This window comes from Nycticebus coucang, chromosome 1 (genome assembly GCF_027406575.1).
Source record: "Nycticebus coucang isolate mNycCou1 chromosome 1, mNycCou1.pri, whole genome shotgun sequence".
NCBI lineage: Eukaryota > Metazoa > Chordata > Mammalia > Primates > Lorisidae > Nycticebus > Nycticebus coucang.
The window spans coordinates 83699879-83727100 of NC_069780.1; the positions used below are offsets into that span (position 1 = coordinate 83699879).

At 34.7% G+C, this 27222-nt stretch overlaps 1 protein-coding gene across 2 annotated transcripts in view; it reads right to left on the reverse strand.

Moving 5' to 3' along the window:
- PDGFC (platelet derived growth factor C) overlaps positions 1-27222 on the reverse strand; it is a 247743-nt gene that overhangs the window by 108179 nt on the left and 112342 nt on the right. The window contains exon 2 of one of the 2 annotated variants that reach the window (XM_053583453.1): positions 5782-5842. The exons of the other annotated variant lie outside the window; for it this stretch is intronic. The gene's annotated coding sequence lies outside the window, so the exon portion shown is untranslated. The remainder of the gene's footprint in view (positions 1-5781; positions 5843-27222) is intronic. 2 annotated transcript variants of the gene reach the window in all.

Here is a 27222-nt window from a genome sequence, read left to right on the forward strand (position 1 = left end):
ATTGATCATTTTATTCCCTGAGGGAAGGAATGCCAAAAATTATATATCGACAACCTATTATGTTTCAGGCACTGTTCCCAGTGCTTGGGAGAAACAAAACAAAAGCCCTATCTTCTTAATGTGACAATTGCTAGGATTATAATTTAGTATCATTCCTATACCAGGTATACTAGTAAACTACAGTAGTTTAGTTTCAGACATTACCTCTTTTAGAACACAATGGTTGATCTGTTTTACATTTCTGTAGGACTGCATTTTTTTTTTTTTTTTGAGAGAAGAGTCTCACTATGTTGCCCTCAGTAGAGTGCTGTAGCATCATGGCTCACAGCAATCACAAACTCTTAAGCCTAAGCATCTCTTGCCTCAGCATCCCAAGTAGCTGGGACTACAGGTGCCTGACAATGCCCGGCTATATTTTGTTGCAGTTGTCATTTTTGGTTAGCTGTCCTGGGCTGGGTTCAAACCCGCTACCCTCAGTGTATGTGGCTGGCGTCCTCACCACAGTGCTACGGGTGCCAAGCCAGGACTGCATATTTTAATCATAATATGTGGTTTCGCTTTTTTTTTCTTCTCTATAACATTATGACCATGGAAGACAAAGCAGTTACTACTAATGTTCATGACCAGATTCTAGCTCTGAGCCTGGCCATGGTACATGACCCCATCTAATACATATTGATAGTATAAAGCACTTTGATACTTTATCCCAGAACATGGCAGAAAACAATTTTATATATTGTTTCAAAATTTCAACCTTCACTCCTAAGCTTCCAGAAACTGCTCATGATAAGAATAATATTTTACAATTTCTAGCCACCTCTAAGTTCCCTTTATTCACATTTGATATCTTAGCTCATCTATTACTGCCTACATATCTATTTCAACTAAAAGTCAAGAGTATTTAGAGTACTCATTATTGAGATTTGCCTTTGTCTTAATATGCCTATTATTTTAAAACCAACACATGTCATATAATTTCACTGCATTTTGAGAATGTCTCAGTGTAGTCATTTAAACAGTGAACTGTGATTCCATGGATAATAAAATCTGTTATTTTAGGCAAGCCACCTTATATCTTAGTTTAATTTTTATAAAGTGAAGATAATTCCCATGTTGTTTTATAGTTCAAATAGAATAATATTTGTGTGAAATAAAATAATAACACATTAGTAAATAAGTGAAGGAAAAACATTTTCCATTATATTCTGTTTAATGCAAATAGAGACAAAATTTACTAACAAGTATCAAGTTTTTGATATGTTCAAATGGGAGGCATTATGTGAGACATAATATACAATTGTTCAGAGTATAGGGATTCTAATTTCACAAAGATTAAACTGATTAAGCAAGAAGCAGTGATTTTTAAGGAAGAATTGCAAATTTCTGATTTCTTTCTATAGCATGATTAAAATGGAAGGAAAAGAAGCAAGTTTGTAGAAATTATACCATTCCTTTGATCTGACACGATTTCTTAAAAAAGGTTTGAAGTTCTCGTGAATCTAGTGAGAAGTACAAGATGTTAGCAGTTAGCCTCTTCTCTATCTACAGGCAGTGGTAGAAATGGGGGCCTGTGTTCAAGAAATTTCCCGGCAAAGCCTCCACATGCAATGAAGTAAAGTTAACTTAGTGAGCATCTTCTCAGCATTGCCCATCACCACTACAAAGCAGCCCCTGGATAAGGATGGACCGACCCCACCCACAAGTATGCCTGAAAAATCAGTGCAAGCCAATTTCCCTCACGACGTGGATTACTCCCAGGGGCCAGTCAGAACAAATCCAGTGGCTTTTTTTCGGTAGTTGACAGTGAGACAGTTTGGGGTGTAATGTGAGATACAGAACTGCTGCCTTCCTTTAGCTGTCACAACGGAATACGGTCTAATGAAACAGACAGTGCACAAAAGGGGACAGGTGCCTGGTAGAGAAGAAAAATGGACCTAGATCTCAGGTCAAATCACACAATAAAGCTACCTCAACTGTGGGTTTCTCGGTTAAATGAATCATTAAATCACTTTGCCAATTAGAGTTAGAACTTGTTATACTTGCAACTAAAATCATTATGTAGTGAACATGTTTGAGTTTGTCTGAGATGGCCTCGGTTTTAGTCTGTTATCTGAGTGTGATTATTATTATTATTAGTGCCACCTCTTTGGCCCTCAAAAACACCCCAATTTACATCATGAAAGACTCAGTAAGGATGATCCGTGAAATTCTTCTGGGACTGTGGCATGTGATGTGGAAGTGGTAAAGATTTGACAGCATGGTATATCAGCTTTAAGGTAATGGTAAAAGTAATCTATTTCGGTTTTACACACAATGGGACATAATGTTTTGAAATGAAGGCTCAATTATGGAAGACAAACTAACCTTATTTAATACAACACAGGAAAAATAAGTATATAAACAGAGAATATCCTCAAGCCTTTATCTCATATGAATTAGTAAAAACACAATTGCATGCACACATAATTACACGCTGCACTCTCGTGAAATTCATTTGGACAACGCTATTACTTTCTTATTGTTAAGTTGCACATTACTTTAGACCCCACAAAGAAGTTAAAACCAGAATGTAGAAGAGAGAAAAATTAGGAGTAATTCACATTATAAAAGAAAAATTCACCTTTACTGTTGATTTTTTCAATATAAGTCAATTCTTTTATTGAATTAGGACTATTATCCAATGTACAAAGTTTACATAAAATATTAGGAGCTCTAAAATATTTTAAGAAGTAAAATACATTTGTACCAAATTATATTGTTACATCAAAAACTGGCTAATGTGATTAGGCCGAAATGTACAGTATATACTCTTTAAACAAACAAGTTAAAAAGAAAATATGTTCAATAAAAAACTTCATATGTTTGGAGACTCAGGGTTTATCAATATGTATCTGCATGCATATAAATATATATAATTTATAATATTCAGATTAATTTACTAGCTACTGATTACTTTGTGAGTATAAGATGTCTAGACAAAATACCAACTTTTTTTTTTTTTTTTTGAGACAGAGTCTTACTATGCTGCCCTGGGTAGAGCGCCACGGCATCACAGCTCACAGCAACCTCAAACTCTTGGGCTTAAGCGATTCTCTTGCCTCAGCCTCCCAACTAGCTGGGACTACAGGCACCTGCCACATGCCTGGCTATTTTTTATTGTAGTTGTCATTGTTGTTTAGCTGGCCTGGGCCGGGTTCCAACCTGCCAACCTTGGTGCATGGGCCAGCGCAGTAACTACTATACCATAGGTGCCGAGCCAAAATACCAACATTTTGATAGGAAAATGTTTCAAATTTGTCAATGAAAGTAAAGTGATAAATTTGATAAAGAAATCTGACAAAGAAAATTTTCTTGATAAAAAAAAGGTAAGCAATACAAACGTACTCTCATAGAAAAAATGCAATTAAGTCCATCCGTTTCTGCCTGTAATGAATATGCTTAGAATTCTCATTTAAGTAAATCTCTGAATTAGGCAAAATAAATGAAATCTAAGAAACAATAAAACGAATATATTTATTTCAGTCTTTAGTGTCTTCGGCCTAATGTATCAATGCTGAAAAGTTAGACTTTACTGTTTCCTTATGTATTTAGCATCTTCTGTTGAATGGTGAACGCACACAAGGTATATGCAATGATCTAATGACTGGCTCACGAATGCTGCCCAAAGATAAGAAAAATAATAAATTCATTCACTCCTACACAAATCATGTCCTACCCTATGTTTCATGTAATTAAATGAGATCAATAAGTGATGAAGATTTGCATTGCCATAAGCAATATTTGAGATTGATCTTACTACTGGTTTCTGTAGTAATTCCATATAATTATTTCAGGATTGAATAAAGAGCAGTTATCCTGGGACATGACTGCCTCTCATAGGCTCAGTATAAATAAAATATGCTCATGAATGCCCTAACAGTTCTTCCCTGCTGGAAAACACTACCTCTTCACCCCAAACTCCCTTCTAAACAATTCTTGTCAATCTTAAAAGTGATATAAAAATATGAATATTAGGTGTTTAAAGAAATGAAAATCATAATTTAATAACAAAACTCACATCATTTTATGAATGATAGGTTAAATTTTATTTCTCAGGTTATACCATCTGAGCTTAAATTATTTTTATCATTTAGCTGGTCTATAATAAAAGAGTAAATAGGCATAAACATGATGATTTTAGGTATTCTTAACTCTGGAATTGTCTTGAATGTAAGCATTAGCAAAATTCTTTGGCAATAGCTAGCTTAAGGACAATAGCTTTAAAATCAATCCAAAGATCAAAGAACAATGGTACTAAAAAATAAAAAAAAAAAAATGAAGCTATGAAGCTGAAGCAGAGGATGACATAGATTGAAGAAATATATACTTTCATTCAAAATACACACTGAATTGACTTTATGAAGTCCCTCAGAAGTTGCACTTGCAAAATGAGATTATTCTCTTATACCCTATCACCAGTTCCTTCAAAATTCAAAAACACCTACTTCCTTGTCTTCTGATTTCAAGACAGACTTTGAGGATATATTTGTCAGACTGGACATTGTCAGATGCCACAAGAATATTTGAAAAGCCCTATTTATGGCATTGGTACTGTTTATATGAGTGTAATCCCCAGTCGCCAAATGGACCAGCTGCATTCATGACCTCCCAGCACGTGAATGAACCTGTTTGAACACGGTATTTCTCCTTGAAAATTCTTGCCCATGACATCTAATTTTGAAGTTGAAAACTCTCCACTCATGTTCCTTATAAATCCAACCATTCCAAAATTAGATTTCTTCAAAAAATCGTAAGATTGTCCAAGAAAATGAAACAAACGTATGGACAAATGGTGGTAGAAGAAAAACGTTAAATGTTTCAAAATAAAATACAAAGCATACTTTATTCAGTTGCAGCAATTGTAATGATACTAATTAGCTTGAAAAATGTCTATTAGTTCTAGTTCAAGTAGATAAATTTGATAAAGAAATTTGATAAAGTTCAAGTTCAAGTTGAGGTAGTGTTTTTGAATGAAATATTTTCATAACATAAAACTTAAGAATGACTGTACTCATCATAGAAAATACATGATTTGAAATTACAGAGATCATTTATTGCACAACCACACAAACCATCAGGATATTTATTTCCCAGCAGTTATCACACTACAAAGTGTAATCACAGTGTTATAATTTTGCGAAAATAAATCTAAACAATTTCAAGCTTTCTGATGAGAAAGCAAAATACCAAATTAAAACGAAGCTGATATCAATATGTACTAAGACTTTTACTCATCAATTAACAGGAAGTTTAATTCATCCCTTTCTACCTAACTAAATAAAATACTTATAAATGAGGGAGAAAAAAAGAACCTAAGAAATGCAAGAATAATAAATTACACCTTAAGAAACATACTTCTACTATCTCTAAGTCATAACATTCAAAATCATTTGCCAGGCAAAATTATCTTAGATGTGTAGAAAATAAACTACAGTTTACAGGTTATTGAGAAATAAGAGAAGCACGGGAGTATTGAAATGTCTAGATATAAATTTAGAAGTATGTTGGCAATAAATGGACGTTAGACACTATTTAAAAACAGATGTGCAAATAACACAAGACTCCCTTTTATAAAAGGATCTTCATGTTGAAGAATCAGATGAGAGTATTAAAGCACATAAACAAATTCTCACAGTTTCAGATGGTTCATGGTATCAACCTTAACTATGTGACAGTACAAGATATTGTATGATAAGGAAAGTTTTAAAATTCAGAGTAAATAAAAATATACAATTTGCTTACCTTTTAAATGTTCTTTCTCCTCTTTTCTATGCCAGTCCAGATGCTTGGGTATAGTTCCTCCCTGCCAGTAGATGGAGATAGTAAAATTGAGTCTTTTTGGTGACCTCAAATCTTAATCTAGGTGGTTCAGAATCTTCAATTTCAGATTTTGGAATTAAAAAAAAAATTTTGAATGATTGAAAAGACACATAAAGCTTGTAAAAATGATTATGTGAGTCAGTCAAATGAACTTTTATTCACGGTCATTTGCACTAATCTTTAAGGGAGAGGGTCTTGGCTGGCATAGAAAAAAATAAAAGAAAGAGCATTATTTGGTAGGCTACATCTCCTGACTCTTGATGCTTCCCAGATCTTGCTTCTTCACTTAACTAGTATCTATTGAATGCCTACTCAAAATGACAGGTTACTGGCCAGATGCTTTCATATATATTATCTAATGCTTTTAATAACCCTGCAAGGTAGCAATTAATATCCCTTATCATTTTGTCCCAGAAACTACATTATTAAATAAAGTTCCACATGGTGAGCTGACACTTGCTTCCCAAGTTTCTGCAGTCCTCCTGATGGTCAGTTAGAGGCTCGTCAGATTTAGGCAGAATTAATTTCTTCTTCCTATTGATAAAGGGACCTTGAAGCTGGAAAGTCATCTGCTAGTGGTAGAAATCTGTTTTGCTTTCTTCTGTTACAAATTAGTACAAGTCCTCCAATAGCTTTCCAGAAAGAAATTTTAAAAGCTAAGGTACAGTCGCCTTGCAGAGATTAAACGGATCATCTGAAATAATACACGATTCAGGAATACAACCACATGAACATGTTTTGTTTGAAAATTTCACATTTAAAATAAAATTATAAGGGAAAGCATTTTAAAATCCATGAATTCTAATAATGACTTACAGAAAATTAATATTATTATCATTTTCAAAAGCTGATAGAAAACATGTATTTCTTAAAGATGATAAAGAGGCAAACTGAAGAACATTGAGAATTAATGAAATTAAACAACAGTTGGCTCCATTTATTAAACATTCAGTTTAGAAAACCCACTAATTTTTTAATTAAATGGAACATAAGTCATTATCCTATCACCAGCAAAGTCAAGGTTTCAATATTCCTTGTTCGTCATGGCCTGTGATTTGATGTCAACATAACACAGTTTGGGGAAATGGGCATTTTACATCTAATCAAGCAAGAGTAATACCAAATTATCCAACAATGACATGATTAAAATAGAACTACTCTCACCTGAATCACTTTGCCCAAATGACTCCACAATATTTATGTATCTTCCTATGGCTCTTATAATGATAATCAGATTACAAAACACTTTCTCACAATAAATTTTCCAGCCATCTCAACTTTAAAAACCAAATGTATCATGCATACTTTATTCCTATGAAAACAATTCGTTGTCAAAATAAACAGGGGTGACCATACAATTTCCTGTCCAAACCAACACATTTTTAAGAATGAAAAGAGTGATACTATTGTGTCAAGCCAATAAACATCAATTGTTGCTGTTTCCAGAAAACTCAGTTTCCTAATGACAGTGCCAACAATAACTCTCAGTCCAGATCTTTTGAGTCTAAATATTACTCTCTTGTCCACTCCAGGACATCTTTCAACATGGACATCTCTGTGATTAATTCATAAGTGTATGTTTTCCTCGTTCAACGTTTGTTTTCATAAATTTGGCTCTATACATTAATTTATACTAATTTATTTTAAGATAGGTTAAAATAACAACAATGACCCTAATAATTTTAATAATGAACAAGATCCTAATAAATGTTCAACTATTTCTAATGGGCTGTTGGTTGGGTATTTCTAGTACTAGCCATTACTTAGGAGATAATTTTACTAATTATAAATGATTTGCTGGATTCTGGCCCCATTCCACTGCTTAGATCAATACAGTTGACATTGTAGCTACTGCTAATTACAGACATACTCCTAGAATCTGGTACTCCTTAAAATGGCAGTAAATTCCATATTAATTTGGAGACAATTTAAAACATGTTTAATGACTTAGTGTCAAACATATGGGAAAATGAATCCATACTAAAAGTAAAAATTTCACATCCCTCCCAGTGAATGGAAGTCATATGTACTGTGTATACATATGTGTAGGTATATATATATTTAGGTACCTATACAAGTGTAGGGATATATATATATACTTATATATTCATTTCCTTATTTGTTTAGTGTTTACAGTACCTGTGTGTGATTTAATCCATACATGTAAACTCAAATAGATCACAGATTTTGCCCAAGCTTTTGTTTTGTTTCATTTCCACCATTTCCTCGTTTGTTTTCACTACTGTAACTCCCTCAAGCAAAGCACAGTGCCTCACACGTTACAGGCACAAATATTTGTGTACTGGCTGAATTGCCTAAGAAAAACATCCTTAGTACACTGACAGACATATCTAGAAAGAAAATTTGGTTGATAAAAAAAGATGACACGTGGGTTGTTTCTGCACGAAGGTCTCTGTCCGAAGAACGGACTGTGATCCTCCATGTGTAGCCACCAGCTGCTACATCACAAAATCTGTTTCTGTGGAATAGAGTTCTATTAAATTCATGTCTGGAGTTACTTCACCGTGATCTTTGAGAGCACTAAAATAAAACTTACAGTTTCAAACTTTCGATGGATCAAAAGTCAAGTACTTGTTTTAACAATAAAATCTCATTCTCTTGCCCAGATTTACGAAACACATCAAAGTACGAACGAAAGGCAACTTTTGAGATTTTAGCTTCACAATTCCCTTCCTTGCCACAATTCCAAGATCAAAACACATATAGGTAGTCTTGATTTTCCATGCCAGATGTGAGGTACAAAAGGTAATGTTTGGAACTGATTGTGAGCGCTGTGGTACGGAGACATAACACAGTAGCACGCTTATAATAAAGAGCATGCCAGTCGGATGATCTAGGCTTAAGAATATAATGATGGAGGAAAATTCTGAGACAAAAATAAACTCTAACCTGATTTGTTAAACAATATCTATAAACCTCTGTTCCTTAGTTGTATAATTGCTCCAATTATGCAGCTTGCCTTCAAAATTCCTTCAGGATGTTAAACTTCTGACCCAATTATTTAAAAACGAAAGCTATTTTAAAGCTGGTGGGAGTTCTGAAAATCAGATGAAAGATACGGAATCTCCAAGAGGAAAATTATTTAGCTAAATACATAATCTCATAGTTTTCATACAATAGCATATGATTTCAGAATATTCCCCTGGTCCCCAGAAGCCACCTATAAAATTTTATCTATCAAATTGAGCTTAAGAACTCTTCCCCCTAAAATAAGTTTTCCATTATAAAGCAAAACAAATGATGAGTTTTTCACTTCAAGATCAGAAGGGCGAAGTGGTATTTGAAAACATACACATAAGTGCACACACAAATCAGGTTTGCCGTGTTTTTTATATTAAAGTGGTGACAACATTTCACACACTTCCAATGCAACTCTATAAAAGTATTTAATAACTGCCTGGACAAATGCATCTCCAATGTGGAATATGTAGAACCATCTAATAATTATTTACACAAAAAATGAACTTTTCTGGAGAAATGTTAAAGATTTCTTACCATAAAAAGTACATCTAAAAGAATAAATAATTCAATTGTACTTCTATAGTTTAACAAGAAAGATTTATTTACTCCAGTAGTTTTTAAGTACAAATGACAATGGCAGTTATCCATTTTCGAGTATTTACAGAGAGCTGGAAATTGGTCAGCTCTCACGAGAGCTATCTGACAGTAACCCTTAGAAGGAACCTTCACCATCACTGCTCTCATCAGTGAGAAGACTTAGACTTCTAACCAGATAAACACATCCTGAACAGAAGAGTAGTAACAATCACGACTGGCACCAGGGACATGTTCTAAACTGCAGGCATGGATTGGTGACGAAGCTGCTTCCTTCTCTGACAACTATAAACAGAACCCGTAGGGTGAGCTGTAGCAGTTCATATATATTTATTTTTATTTTTATTTTTTTATTGTTGGGGATTCATTGAGGGTACAATAAGCCAGGTTACGCTGATTGCAATTGTTAGGTAAAGTCCCTCTTGCAATCATGTCTAGCCCCCATAAAGTGTGACACACACCAAGGCCCCACCCCCCTCCCTCCGTCCCTCTTTCTGCTTCCCCCCCCATAACCTTAATTGTCATTAATTGTCCTCATATCAAAATTGAGTACATAGGATTCATGCTTCTCCATTCTTGTGATGCTTTACTAAGAATAATGTCTTCACAGTGGTGCTCTGACAGCGTAAAGTAGATTTAATTTTACCCTAGTTTTGTTTTTTTTCAGGGTTTTTCTGAATTGATAGTGCTTCATTTATAAACGATACTTTAATAATTAGAAGTTTTCCTCTAGTCTTTTTTTTTTTTGGTAAACAACAAAATGGCTAATTTGGTCAGGGTGGAAAGTAGCAAACATGAGGACTGCATATTTTGCTGGGGTTTTTTTGGGGGGGTTGGGGAGAGGGTAGTTCTTAAATAATTTTTGACTGGCTATGGTGGTGGTTCATGCCTATATCCCTATCCTAGCACACTGAGAAGCCAAGGTCGGAGGATTATTGAGGTCAGGATTTGAGAACAGCCTGAGCAAGAGTGAGACCCTGTCTCAACAAAAGTAGAAAACTTAGCAAGGCGTGGGGCACTGCCTGTTGTCCTATCTGTTCTGGAGGCTGAGGCAAGGAGTTTGAGGTTGCAATGAGCTGTGATGACACCCCTGCACTCTAGCCCAGGTGACAGGGTAAGATCTCATCTCAAAAAAATTATAATTAAACCTTTTCATTAGGCTTTCTTTTTAATTAGCATATATATCACCCCTATATAGTTGCCCATTGCATATCTGTGTTAAGAAGGTTTAAGATGTAAACCTCTTCACTGCTGCTGGGACTGCAAACTAATACAACTTTTTTGAAAGAAAGTATGGAGAATCCTTAAATAACTCAAACTAGAGCTCCCATTTGATCCTGCAATCCCATTACTGGGCATCTACTAAGAAGAAAAAAAATCCTTTTATCATAAGGACATTTACACTAGACTGTTTATTGCAGCTCAATTTACAGTTGCCCAAATTGTGGAAACAACCTAAATGCCTGACCCAGGAATAGATTAATAAGCTGTGGTATATGTACACCATGGTATACTATTCAGCCACTAAAAAAGGTAGAGACTTTACATCTTTTGTATTAACATGGATGGAGTTGAAACACATTCTTTTTAGTAAAGCATCACAAAAATGGAGAAGCAAGAATCCAATATATTCTATTCTAATAGGAAGGCAGTAGAGGGGCTAATACAAGGAAGGGAGGTAGGGGCACGGGCAAGTGGGGAGGGGGAAGAAAGGAGGGAGTGGGGGGTCATGGTATGTGACGTACCTCTTGGAGGCGGGACACAATTATAAAAGGGACTTTACCTAACAAATGCAATCAGAGTAACCTGATTGCATTCACCTCAATGAATCCCCAACCATTAAAAAAAAAATGTATCCTCTTAACAAATGTATCCTAAAAAGTATCCTATTTTGAGTAAAATATTTTATTTCAACTAAAAGATATTATTTCAAATACTGCCCCATGGGTTGCATTGAACTTCCAGCACTTTCTTTTTCATATTGCATAACTGAAACTCTGTGCCCTCTAACCAAGATCACCAGGCTTTCTGTTTCTTAAAGGAGATTAAAGAAGGTTTAAAAAGATAACAAGTATTACATAGATATGGAAATATTTCACTGAGTATTAATTTAAACGTTTTTTCTTGACAATGGGATAATAAGTAGTCCATTCGTGAGCACAGTACAGTAAATTTATAGTTAAATGATATATAGTGAGTACATTTTTAATCTTCATTGAATTCAGGCTATATTATGCTCTAAAGTCATCATCCCTTCTCTGTTATTGAAGGGCATAAGAAAGATAGAGAAGGCAGTTAACAACTGGGGTTGCTTCATTATTTTTCAGTTTTACCCCTCCATAGAAAGTGTAACAGTAGAATACTGCATCAACAGTCTAGTATACTAAAAGCCTTATGAAGGGGTTAAATGATAACTTTAAATAAATATTTTACATTTGGTCTTTTAATCAAGAATAAAATATTTTAACATACGTATGTGTATTGAGCTGAAATGTTTAGGAAATTACATATGGAACATATTCTACGTAGAAACAGATTTCAGAATGATGGGTAAACGATACAGTCAACAATTGCTCATGACTGCCTTAGTTAAGGGCACACAACCTGGAGTCAGGCTGCTGCACTCCAGGACTGGTCCATTGTTCCATACCCAGCTGCACTATCTTCTTGAATGACAGAACTCCAAGCTAAGTGACCCATCTTCCTCTTTAACTAAGTAATTTTAAAAGCATATAATGTCTCCACATTCACAGTTTTTATGATTTCTTTTCGGCTGGGTGTAGTGGCTTGCACCTGTAATCCCAGTACTCTGGGAGGCCAAGGCAGGTGGATTGCCTGAACTCACAGGTTCAAGACCAGCCTGAGCAAAAGCGAGTTGGGCTCGCCCTGAGCTGGGCGTTGTGGCAGGCACTTGTAGTCCCAGCTACTCAGGAGGCCGAGGTAAGAGAATCACTTGAAATCAAGAGTTTGAGGTTGCTGTGAGCAACGACACTAGGGCACTCAACTGAGGGTGACAAAGTGAAACTCTGTCTCAAAAAAAAAAAGGATTTCCTTTTGCTCCAGGACATTGTAGTGATTGGTGATGATCTTAGTGGTGAACAGGGAGCCCACAGATTTTCTGTGTTAACACCACAGCCAAGGTCAAGTGCACTTATCTGTCAATTCAAAAGCATTCATCTATCAATTCTTCCACATCCTGCTATATTCTTAAGAGCAGCAAATCATCTAAAGAAAGATAAAACATAAACTCATGAGGCTATAATTTTAAGTTATTTATTGCTTGCTTTTAACAAACTTGTGATGAGACTTTTTGTATTTTTATACTAAACAGAATTCATAAACCTAAAACTAAAGCCCAAATACAAAGGAATTGAAGAAAGTGCTAAGAATCTACACTAGTGTAAAAGAAAAATGTCAAAGTTAGATTCAAGTAAAAAAAGACCAAATCATTTGATTCACTAACAAAAATAACGTGATGTTAGGGAAATAAATGAATAAATATTAAAAGGCAGTTATATTAAATACCAGGAATGTCACACATCTAAAAGTTTTCTTTACAATCATATCTGTCACTAAAAAGAAAAGGAAGTGTTTTGGGACTTCAAATAAAGTATTTATCTGATACGAAACTAATGTTGAGTTGAAACTGAATCTTTCACAGATCACCTTAAAGTCCAATAAAATTTTAGTACTGAGAAAATAAATTGTTCTGAAAACGAGTCCTGTGCAAACATTGCCATTTAAGGATTATCTGTCACCAGATTGGAAACAGCAAGGGGACACTCAGTACATCCGGTAGAAGATCAACCTCCTGACACTTAACTATGAGCAAAACCTTAAGACAAACAAGAGGATAGGAAGGGCAACTCTCCCAAAATTCAGACAACATTATTTTCTTATTACATGTATAACTTAAAAGTAAGCAATACACACCTTTTCAGAGTCATACTTTATAACTGCTTCATGTTAATGAACCACTAACCAACAATGAGAACATACAACAGTTCCGGGTTCAAGTCTTAATGGTTCTACTCTATTGTTTAATATGGTGCCACTTTCTACTTTTTTCCTTACATTTGATATTCTACAGAACTGTACCTTTTTATACCTGGAGGTGGTTCTTCTCCCAAGATTCTATCCTCAGGCTTCTTTCTATCTAAGGGTAACCGCACATCCTTGGTGATCTCAAGTACCTTCTGAATGTAAATAAATATCTTTCTAAAACATGCACTCTTTAAATCTATAGAAATATTTCAGAACTCACATATGAGTCACAAAATCACATTCCCAAGTGTCTCAAGTTCAATATACTCCAAGCTCACAACCAGCTTATGAACTCGAGTTTCTCCACTACTTTAGTTTCTAGTTTCTATTCATGGAATTACCACTGCACTGGCCAGGTAGCCTCAAAAATGTTGCCATTTTTAATGAGAACTTCTGTCTATGAAAGTATCTTCATTTAATACGATCAAGTTTTAAATGAAAAGTGGTGCAGCACACGGCATGTGCTCGAGACGTATTATTTATTGTTGTCTTCAACCTGGATGCTTCAACTTGTCATATACATAGATGTCTTTCTTTTCTTTTATAAAACTTCAGTTTTCCAGCCCTTCAACCAAATAGAATTTTGTTAATCAACACTATATTTGTGTTCCCACTTAAGATGTATCTACAAGTGAAACAAAGCTTCCATATTAAAATGAATGTTGAGAATCTCACATTTTATTAAAGAATCAGCCAAGAAAACTAACATATTTCACCAAATATACTTATTCATGTCCTTTTTTATTTAAATAAATTTTTAAACAAACAAAATTGGGAGTAAAGCTGGTTCTGAGTTGATTTTTATTCTTTTAAGTTTTGTTACTTTTTTAAATTCATACATACACAAAGGTTTAATTTTAATGTAATCAAATTGTGACTTTTTAATGTCTGATTTAGGAAATATGCCTTGCATAATGTCAAAAGGACATTCTTGCATATTTTACCACTTTCATCTATGGTATATTTATTTTCCCCTATGAGTAGACAATGTTCTAAATATTATTAATGTATAGTTCAGACTTTCCCCATTCTCCGCCTCATCTATCACAATGCCAGGAATACACAAATCAATTTCTGGCCTTTGTTCCTTCTCACTGTGGTATTTGCCTATTCTTGCCTAAAAACAAGCCTTATGGGTTTCTAATGACCAATTTACAGATTAGCTGATCAATTTATTTCAGTGAAATTATGTTTACTATACAAAACTATTTTGGGAGACTTATTATATAATACTAAATTCTCCCAACAGTGTATATGGAATTCTATTTATTTACATTTTATGTGTTATTTGCCTTTTAAGATAACTTTATTAACACCAAAGACAACTAATTTCTCAAAATAAAAGGATTCAGCCTAAAACTGCCCATAATAATCCCTGAGCAATGGAGATCCCTCCCCCCAGGCTCTTGTCAACTGGGAAATGCCAGTGTCAGATTTGGGTCAATATCCTAAAGCCTAATCCAAATGGAATAAAAACATATGGAAGTGGGAAAAAGTAACCACTGCTATATCTGCCCAAAATGTCAAATATTAAAATTTTCTAAATCTTATTGGGGTTAGGTGATATTTTAGGATGGTTTTGACTTGTATTTCTCTGATGATTAAGGATGATGAGCATTTTTTCATATGTTTTTTGGCCATTCATCTGTCTTCCTCGGCGAAGGTTCTGTTCATGTCTCTTGGCCATTGATAGGATTGTTTGTGGGTTTTTTTGTTGATTAATTTGAGTTTTCTATAGGTTCTAGTTATCAAGCCTTTGTCAGATTCATAACATGCAAATATCTTTTCCCATTCTGAAGATCGTCTCTTTGCATTGATAATGGTATCCTTAGCTGTGCAGAAGCTTTTCAGTTTAATTAAGTCCCATTTGTTTATTTTTGCATTGTTGTGATTGCCACGGAAATCTTCATGAAACGTTTCTCCAGGCTGACATCCATATCACAAAGTCCCAATATTACAGATGCTGGTGTGGATGTGGAGAAAGGGGAATACTGCTGATAGGACTGCAAACTAATTCAGACTCTCTTTGTAAAAAAGTATGGAGAATCCTCAAAGAACTCAAATTACTCCTCCCATTTGATCCTGCAATCTCACTACTAGGAATCTACCCAGAAGAAAAAAAAAATCATTTTATGATAAAGACATTTGCACTAGATTATTTATAGCAGCTCAATTTACAATCGCCAAGATGTGGAAACAACCTTAATGTCCATCAACTCAGGAATAGATCAACAAACTGTAGTATATGTATACCATGGAATACTACTCATCCATAAAAAGATGGGGATTTTATATCTTTTATATTAACCTGGATGGAGTTGAAACACATTCTTTTCAGTAAAGTATCACAAGAATGGAAAAGCAAATATCCAATGTACTTAATACTAATATGAAACCAGTAGATGATCTAATTCATGCCCACATAGAAGAAAAACTCATTTCAATTCAAGTTGAAGGGAAGGGAAAGGATGGAGGGGGAAGAGGAGAGGGAGGCTTGGGGTGCTCCCACTTAGTGGGCACAATGTACGGGTATATGGTACACATTTTTGGTGCAAGATACAACTACAAGTGGCACTCTACCTAACAAATTCAAGTAGTGTGACCTGGTTGTTTGGACCGTCACATTAACAGGAAATAATTTTTAAAAGCTTTAAATATGGAAAAACATCTTTTCTAAATCTTAGTTCCCTTATCTATCACAAAAGAGACAATACCCTAAGTTTAAATAATTTTCACAGACTTAAACATTTCTCCAGCTACCATTTCATTAAGTTTTGATCATCTTCACAAAGCCTCTGTACCTTCTTTTAGATTAATTAAAAAGTAGGAATTTTGTAGTTATTATGAATGAAATCTTTTTTTCATTTTATTTACCATGAGCTCTTTATCATATTGCTTTAAAATTTTCCTTAGTACTTAAAACTCTGAAATTAGGTAAGGGAAGATTGCTTTATTATCCGACTTTCTCTTCCAAAAGGTAAATTCACTGAAAGCGAGGATCTGTCTTGCTATGTCTACATCCTCAGCAACTGGAATACTACATTTTCTGCAGGAGGTACATAATACATATTTATTATTTATTATTATATTAATATTAGTAAGTTATAATTAATATTATATCCATCTAATTATTGTCTTAAATGTAGCTACCCAGATATTCAGACTTTGACTTACCTGCTTTGTGATTTCCATGTTACAAGAATACCTAAGGCACCAGGAATAAATTAGGAGAATTTACTTAACAAAAGTAATTCACTTTCTCCCCTCTTTCATGCCTCTACCTATTTCTTCTTTCCTTCATTTCTTCTTACTTACTCATTACCCCTTAACAAGTCTTTTTTTTCCTTTTATTTACCTTCAGATTTTCTTTTTCCTCTCCTCCCACCTCTAGCCATGTGTCTCACCCAAATGAATTCCTTTAGAAATAAACATTAAAGTGCTTCAAAACAGACTATAATGCATAGTGTTATAAAACCACAAAGCTGAACTGAACTTAAGGAAATATTTTTGCCTTAAATCTTGACTGTGCTTAAAGCACATAATATGTTGTTATTTTCTCCTTCTAAGGAAGTTTACTTTCAAGCATTCCGTTTCTCTGAAATTAACTCTATAATCGTGAACAAGATATTATTGCTGCTGTATTTAAATCACTCTTATCCTCCTCATCTACAAATAAAATGACATTACAAAGGTTGCTTCCACAGGCCTACGAATCTAAACCTTTTTTAAAGTAAAATCTAGGATGAGTGCTTCAAAAGAACACTCAACCCTAAGCACTTGATAAGTAAACACCACGAAGATTAAGAATCCTTTCAACACAAAGCTATTTCCTAAGGGAAAGTAAGTACCTTTCTCACCAGTAGCCCTGCACACAGTTTTCCAATGTTTAGCCCAATTGTAATGTAATATTGATCTATTTTCCTTGCTACACTGAATATGACAAAAAAAAAGGCTTTATGCTTTAGAAAATGGGTGGAAAATTTCATTGAAGATGCTTTACTTAGGAAAAGTTAAAGGTTAAAGGAGAGTAGAAAACACTGAATGCTAAGGAATTCAAGACACTAAAAGTTAATGTGGAGGGAAAATCCTATAGGTAAACAAAATGTACACAAGCAGGAGATTTTGTGTGCGTATATAGTCCGGTGCGGAAAAACAAAAATGTGGGAGGGAAAAAACATATCCTCAATATTCCTTCCTATGAAGGGCTCAGTTTGTAGTAACAGCTGCAACTTCTCTTAAGTAGATGCCGACATGGGGGTTTTAACCAGTTTATAATGGGAAGTACCCGAGAAACTCCTTGCACTCAAACAGAAATGAATGGCAGAAACTGGAACGAATCTAGGGAATGTGTAGATGAACATGTCTAAAAAGGATCAGATTTAAAAGTGTTTTTTTTTTCTGGAAAATACTGCTGATCAAGAAAACAAGTTCTCACAAGGACCGAGTGAATTTAACCAAAAAATTAATGTGTTACTCTTTTCTTGATTATTTAATTTCATTAAAGAAATGGTTCAGGTATAACCAAAAGTTCAAATGAATGAAGAAATTTGGCATGTATAGATGATCATGCGTAAGAGACTTCATCTGTTACTATTCTCAGGTATTTTGAAGCATTTTTGCTCAATCTGTACATATTTATTTTTATACATGGACTAAACAGAGTATGCTTAAAATATTTTAATTCAAACGCAAATTAGTTAAGAGGGACTCAAGAACAAATCATTTAATTTAGGAGAATATACTGTTTAGAATATATTGCTTAATTATTTCAGGCTTGAACTTAAAATTATTTTTAAAAGATTATACATGTTAAATTCAGTCAATGGATGATTCATAAGCATTATAGGATAGCCTGTTACAGTTAAGTATTCTTGAAAACAAACAGTCATGTTTTGTATATAGAAAGAAAAAGGTGTAACCTTAGGGATGTCATACTTACAGTTTTGTACGGCCACCTATTATATAACTCTGAATGCTACTTCTCAAATGGTTTTTCTAATAAATTTAGATTTCTTTCTTAGTTCCAAATAATCCAGTGGAAATATTTTTTTTAAAAAAAAATCTATAAATTAAGAATGCACAGGCAAAAAAAACTAACCTAAAGTTATCAAAATAAACCTCTTAGGAAAAGGCCACACAAAATGCAAGATGACTATAACTTGCATTTCCCGTTATGGATTCAAAATAATATCTCTGTCCACTATGTTTAAACAGTAGTCGCTCACAGTGGCTGTCATTTACTGTGGCTATCATTTTATAGATGACTCTATCATAATTTATTGAAATGTATATGTGTATGTGTTTATACACATACACACATATATACACATACCTCAATAAGCCCCAATTTCAAACAATATAGAAAATGTGGTATTCTGAGGCGTTACAGCAGTAAGGCTGTGGCACAGAAGAATTACACACAAAACTAGATCTTCAAATCCAACAACCTGAGTAAAGTTTTGTTTGTTTTCTAGCACATACATAAGCAAATATTATTGGTGGTATTGCTTTGACAGACTGATTAGAATACCCTGTTGACTCAAGGCTTTGAGGAATCAGACTCCAACTGCACAAAGCCCCTGGAGCCACCCAACATGCTATTCCCAGCCCATCTGAATGCCTGGGCAGAGCTTTCAGCCATGCACAGCGTGCACGTGAAGCTTATGGGCCCTCCCTGTTCTTTAACTGCAAGTTATCTCTTTAACTAGACTGGAAATTATTTAAAGCCACAAAACATATCTTGTTCTACAGGGCATCCCAAAAGTCACACCTAAGGTTACCATACATAGGGAAATTATTGCTAAATGTACCTTTATTACAAAATACTCTTTGCAAAATTTTACAAAGTGGTGATCAACATGTAGAGAATGTTTAGTGAATATTTTATACAATTTTGTAATGAATATTTTGTAGACAAAGGTATTTACTATTTATTTTGAATCCCACCTCTACGACTAGTGTTTTTCAACTCCTTCTACTCATCAGTATTAGAAGCTTACTAGAGATACGGTTAGAAAGAAAAGTGTGCGGGTCTCTCACCCCCCAAATGCCTAAAGTGATGACAGCCACTCTTCTTCTAGACTATTTGGTTCAGAATTGTTCAGAACCACTGGTTTTGAAGGTTTAGTAATTTTACCACTACTGTTTCTTAATATGATTTCAGGTAGTATATATAAAAAAGTGCTCTTTAACAGCTGATAATTAATTTTTTTTTATTGTTGGGGATTCATTGAGGGTACAATAAACCACTGATTGCATTTGTAAAATACTAAACATACAGAGATCATATTTTCCCCCCGGACATTTTGTACACTTTTCTTTTAAAATTAATTTCTTTGAGAAAAAATAGTTCCTCAATGTAAGGAAAAATATTTTGCAAATACCAGTACAAGTGGATATAATTTTGGTAACAGTTGTGTTAAGTTTTAGGGATACTGGCCCCAAAATCCATGAGCATGGAACCAAAGCTCATGTGTTCACTGTCTTAATCCCAAGGGTGCCTCGCACAGTCTTTAGGCTTATTATACTTTTCATAATATTTGCTGAAAGAAAATAAATGACAGGTGGTGTCACTTAAAAGAAATGAAAAATAGCAACTTTGAGCAAAGGAATCCCCAGTGCAGAGTAATCCAAAGAACACCCCTGTTCCAGTGCTCCAGAACATCAGCCTCTTCCTCACTAAATCATCTGAAATGATCATGTCATTCCCAGTCAAAACACTGAAGGCCCAACCAGGCTAATCTGTGAATTACAAATAGGCAACAAATTGTGACATATGCATATATCATCATTTCTTTATAAAACAGATGACGATGTGGCACGGCCAAACACTAGACAGGAAATGCTCTCTACACCAAAATGAAAATAAACAGCTGAATGGCCCAGTGAAGATCAGCTCTGCTTTGTGACATTGAATTTTGAGATGTTCACAAAATGTGATGCGTGACAACAAAGTACAGCTGTATATTAAAAAGTTAATAAATTGTCTCAGTATAATAAACAAGGAGGGAAAATTAATATATACCATAAAGATGACTTTTTTCAAAGAGTCAAGAAAATATTATAGATCATCAATCGATATGTAGTTGAATATTTAATCATTTTTGAAATAGCTAGCATGGAGGATTCAAACATAAGACAAACCTGGGAAATGATGAAAATTCAAATATAATTGAAATCTGTTACTAGCAAAATAACTGTTCCACATTCTAGCAAGAATTTCTACAAATGACAAAGTCATGCAGCTGAAATGAAAATAATAAACCAGTATCCTACTTATGACTTAGTTCAAGAAACAAAAAAGAATATACCTGAAAAAGGGAAGGATGATACTTAACATCTTCCCTTCAACTAACTTTTTTTTTTATTAAATCATAAACACATAGATCATGTATACATTAACGCATTTATGGGGTACAATGTGCTGATTTCATATACAATTTGGAATGCTTACATCACACTAGCTAATATATCCCTCACCTCATTTACTTAATTATTGTGTTAAGACATTTATACTCTATACTTAGTAGATCCCACATGTACCCTTGCATTATGCACCATAGGCGTGGCCTCACCATTCACCCTCCCTCCATCTGACCTCCTCCCCTCCCAACTCCCACCCCCCCTCCTTCATCCTGGGCCATAATTGTGATCTATTCTTCATATGAAAGTGTGAGTGATTGTAAATTGGTTTCATAATAGTACTGAGTACACTGGATATTTTCCGTCCATTCTTGAGATAACTTTACTAAGTAGGATAAGTTCCAGCTCCATGCATGTAAACATAAAAGAGGTAAAGTCTCCATCTTTTTTTAAGACTGCATAATATTCCATGGTGTACAACATATACCACAATTTGTTAATCCATTCATGGGTCGATGGGCACTTGGGAAGGCAAGCTAATATGTTCCTTTTGGAAAGAAGTTTGGAGAATACACTGGGATCTAAAAGTAGACCTGCCGTTCGATCCTGCAATTCCTCCACTAAGTATATTTCCAAAAGACCAAAAATCAACAACTGCCTCTTAATCAAAAACACTGAATTTACACCAGACAAAATAAATACCTCTCTATTTTAAATGCATTGTTTTTAAATGGCCAGAGTATTATTCACAATCTCTTGTATGTGTGACCATTCAGATTGTGTAACTGTCAGAAAACAAAGCAAAAAAAATTTATGAGCACAAGAAGAAAGGTGTGAAAACTAGACTGCAAAACGTATGTGGGTCACTATGAAAGCTTTGAAACAGACTGTGTTATGGTTCATTATTTCACTTCCAAGTAACACAGCTGACAGCGTCCTTTCTGATTCACCTGTGCAAGTTCCACGTTGCTCAGCTGATCGGTGTTGCTGATTTGTTTCTGACCACACGGATTTTAGGTTTCTTGGTTATTATGTATCTCAAAACATTTGTAATGGCCCATGTGTACCCACAAGCTAATTGTCATGAACACGGTACAGGCAAGAATCCCCCAGGTAACTGTACATGGCGGGATTGGCCGGTGTCTGTGATGTCCTTCTTTAGGTCGGAATAACAAAGAAGCAGAGGCAACAGAGATTTAGGACGTCTGACTTAATCTCCTATGATGCCAGTCCCTGGAAATTGGGCTGAATCTACACTCATCAACTTCCACTCTAGGTACAAGACACAAAGGGAAGGTGACTATTGTTCAGGTGGGTGCTCAGCCATTCATTAGAAGCGTTCTCACACCCCGTCTACCAGTAGAAAGCAAGTCTCACCAGATGTCTCTTCACTGGAGCAGGGAAAATAAGTAAAATAAATATATGGAGACTGAAAAAAATAAATACGGTAACACAAACAAAAGGTAATTTTGGTCCTGACAAATCAGAGGGAAAAAGAATCTATCTTAAAAGTGATTTAGCACAAAAACCTAAAGTAGTAATTTTTAAAACTGTTTTTTATTTTTTTATTATTTATTGTTGGGGATTCATTGAGGGTACAAGATGTGTCACACTGAGACCCCACCTCCTCTTTCTTCCCTCTCTCTACTCTTCATTTTCCCCCATCCTCCTCCCTCCTTCTTTCCCTCTCTGCTCTCCCCTTCCCCCATCCCCACTGTGTCATTAATTGCCATTAATTAATTGTCCTTATATCAAAATTAAATAAATAGGATTCATGCTTGTCCATTCTTGTGATGCTTTACTGAGAATAATGTCTTCCACTTCCATCCAGTTAATACAAATGCTGTAAAGTCTCCATTCTTTTTAATGGCTAAATAGTATTCCATGATGTGCATATACCACAGCTTGTTAATCCATTTCTGGGTTGGGGGCATTTAGGCTGTTTCCACATTTTGTAATTGAGCTATGATAAATAGTCTAGTACAAGTGTTTTTATAATAGAAGTTTTTTTTCTTTTTTTTCCTCCTGGATAGATGCCCTATTGGGATTGCAGGATCCAATGGGAGGTCTAGTTTGAGTTCTTTGAGATTTCTCCATACTTCCTTCCAAAAAAGGTTGTACTAGTTTGCAGTCCTACCAGCAGTGGAAAAGTGTTCCCTTCTCTCCACATCCACGCCAGCATCTGCAGTTTTGAGATTTTGTGATGTGGGCCATTCTCTCTGGGTTTAAGTGATATCTCAGGGTGGTTTTGATTTGCATTCTCTAATAATTAAGGAGGATGAGCATTTTTTCATATGTTTGCTTAGCCATTCTTCTGTCTTCTTGAGGGAAGGTTCTGTTCATCTCTCTTCCCTATTGATATACGGGCTTGTTGGCTTTTTTCATGTGGATTAATTTGAGTTCTTTATAGATCTTAGTTATCAAGCTTTTATCTGATTCAAAATATGCAAATGTCCTTTCCCATTGTGTAGGTTGTCTATTTGCTTTGGTTGTTGTCTCCTTAGCTGACAAAAGCTTTTCAGTTTAATTAAGTCCCATTTGTTTATTTTGGTTGCTATTGCAATTGCCATGGCAGTCTTCTTCATAAAGTCTTTCCCCAAACCAATATCTTCCAGTGTTTTTCCAATTCTTTCTTTGAGGATTTTTATCGTTTCATGCCTTAAATTTAAGTCTTTTATCCAACTTGAATCAATTTTTGTGAGTGGAGAGATGTGTGGGTCCAGTTTCACTTTTTGGATATCCAGTTAGATATTTTGGATATCACTATGTGGATATCCAGTTCTCCTAGAACCATTTATTGAATAGGGAGTCTTACCCCCAAGGTGTGTTGTTGTTTGGTTTATCAAAGATTAGGTGGTTGTAGGTTGTTAGTTTCATTTCAATTTTTCTATTTCTATCTGGTTTTCTATTCAATTCCAAGTGTCTATGTCTCTATTTTTGTGCCAATACCGTGCTGTCTTGACTACTACGGCCTTGTAGTACAGCCTAAAATCTGGTATGCAAATGCCCCGTGCTTTATTCTTATTACTAAGAACTGCCTTAGCTTTTTGTTTTTTTTTTTTTTTTTTCTGCTTCCATACAAAACGCAGAATCCTGTTTTCCTAGTCTTGAAAGTACAATGTTGGTATTGTAATAGGGATGATGTTGAATCGGTAGATTGCTTTGGGAATATAGACAGTTTAACAATGTTGATTCTTCCCAACCATGAGCATGGTATGTTCTTAGAGAAGCCCTCAACCACAAGACTCCTGGAAGTCATTAAAAAATACAGTAATGTCTCCGGATATAAAATCAATGTTCATATGTCAGTAGCCTTTGTATACGCCAATAACAGCCAAGGTGAGAAGCTAATTAAGGACACGACTCCCTTCACCATAGTTTCAAAGAAAATGAAATACCTAGGAATATACCTAACAAAAGAAATAAAGGACCTCTCTAAATTATGAAACCCTTAAGAAAGGAAATAGCAGACTTTTAAAACTGTTTTATATCATCAATAAAAGGCTGAGATACCAATTACCTTGAGATGTAAGAAAAAGTTAATAGGGAACACAAGAAAAGGAGATTCCAACTAAGAAAGGTAGCTGCTCTGGAAGAAAAATTATATGAGTTGAAAGAGAAACAATCGAAGACTAATACTTTCTTTTAGTGAAAAAACACAAATAAAATCATACAATGAGCGGAGCATGCAGATGAAGGTTCTCTGTGTCTTGTACAAACTTGAAGAAAGAAGATGTATTCCTAGTCACTTCCTTACAACATTGTAAATTATAAAAATACTGGGGAGGGTGGGATCCTTGAAGGTTCTACTTAAGGAAATAAAACTAACTCTAGTAAGATTTCTTTTTTAATTTACTTTAATCATGTAAAAACAAGAGAAGAACATTCTTTTTATGAAAGCTTTCGGAAAGGGTTTTCCTTCTTGGAAGAAGTCACTTGATTATTTATTTGCTCTAGTAAACAAGAAGAAATACTATCTCCAACAAAATTAGCTAATACTTATTAAGTGCTCATTAAGTACTCAGCTTCTAAACTTCAGATTATTTTATATGCATGACCTTTCCAATATATCCATGAAACGGGTACAACTTAATCCCCCACTTACCTATCAGAAAATAGAACCATGGAGAAATGCACACGAACATAGAGTTAGTATTTAGATAGAGCATATGAAAATTTCAGTTACTGTGTACGTTACACAGGATTTTGGTTACTGGGATTTCTCCTTAATTTTCCACTTAACTCTTCTTTAAATATAACATGTATTTATTTTAACAACAGTCTCTTCTTCACAATATAGAATTTTTGGTGAGAACTTTGAAATGTTAAATGCTTGAAATAGTAAAGAAAAACTGTATAATTCATATGACCTGGTGAGATAAGAGATACCTTGATTAAAGTTATGAAATTTTGGAGTTTTTCTAGTTTTTCTAGTTTTAATAGGCTATTTTTACTTGTTCAAATACCATCAAAGCAAATAAAAAAATAAAGTCGATACAATTAATTTTACAACACACAAAATGCTGGTGTCTTTCAAGAACATAAAATAAGGACTCTATCGTCAGTGAACTAACAAAATCTATCCACATTCTGCTTCTACAGGCACAGACAACACAAAATCTAAAAAGAAAAGTGGTCCATTTATCTCAACATCTCAAAGTAAAAATTTCAATATCACTATGGCATGGCTTCTACACACTTTTCTAAATATACAAGAAATAGTTTTGTTTTCAACACTGCACTTTTTCAATCTAAAAATTCTTCTGGACAAATTTTAAGCAGCATATTCAAAAGACCAAAACTAAAAAACTGTAAGACAATTGTGAAATTATAAAAGCATAAGTCATTCCTGTGCAAATTATTTTTATAAAAACTCTTTCTTCCTTCTTGACTCCATTCCAAACCTATCAAAAACTATTCATATACTACATCAAGCATCAGTTGAGCAAATACTATATACAAAGCATTTGTTTGAGGCACTGTGGTAGTTAAAACATACAATCTAATATTCTAGGAATGTACAATCAGGAAGTGAGGCAAAGCATAATATACTACTATATAATTCTATTTAAAAAAAAACTAAATGACTTCTACAGACACTAAAGTGCTAGAAAATTCAGAAGGGGAATAAAACAAAATGTGTTTCCTCTTCTGCGATCCTTTTGGCGAGATCCTTTAATCTGTTTATAAATTCCATGTACAATATTCCATACTACACCAACAAAACTCCAGCCAACCCCCAACTCCTGCCCTAACCTGCATCCCACATTTTTTTTTCTTTTTTTTTTGTCTTGTTTAACTCCATGCACCTTTAGGTCTCATAACAAATGCCATCTCAATCATCTACCACACTAAGACACCTCTTCTCCACCTCACCTCCGGTACGCTTGTCTCCCAGAGTGATTAACAAATAAACTTACATCATCCGTTGTTGTTTGTTGTCTGTCTCCTCTGTCTAGGTAAGGGGCTAGGCTTGCCTTATTTTACCACCATACCCTGGGGCTTCAGGCCGTTGCACATGGGATGCACTTAACAAATATGTCTGAAACCAGTAAACAAGCACGTGTGTGGCAGGACAGACAGACGGCTACGTGTAATTTAGATGCAGGATTTAGAATGTTGAGAGAAGGGGAGGTAAACCCGAGACTTGTTGAGGGAGTGTGAGCCAGAGGAGGAAAGTCCTGGCTGACCTGATTATTTTGTGCTCAGGAAGAACAAAATGGTGGAGTAAAGTAGGATGCAACCAACATCTGGGAGACGACATCCTGCTAGAGATAAAATTCACCAGAAAATCATGAAACATTATGATTCAAAATTACAATTAACAACTCAGTTTAAAATAACATCATTCTCTCATTCAAAAACATGTATGGCTTCTCAGGGCAAAATAAAGCACAGACTGAGTATCCCTTGTCCAAAATGCTTATGATGGGAAATATTTCAGATTTTCAGTTTTTTTTTTCCAGATTTTGGAATAGTTGTATTACATATACTTCCTGGATAAGCATCGCTAATCAAAAACTCTAAAATCCAAAGTGCTCCAATGAGCATTTCTTTTTGAGTTTCACGTTGGTGCTCAAAATGTTTTGGGTTTTGAACCATTTTGGATTCCCAAAGTTTGAATCAGGAATACTCAGTCTGCAATATACAATCAAGGTCTAACATTCAAAAACTTTTCTGCTTCCATTTTCTCTGTTTTAGATCCTTTAATCTGTTTATAAATTCCATCTACAACATTCTATACTACACCAACAGAACTAGAGCTATATAATTAGAAAACAATAACATTCACCTAGAAGGAACTCTTATAAGGTAGCCCTCTGTCTTATCTTTATACACCAAAGATTAATGTGTGCTTGACAAATTACAGGTCCTAAATAA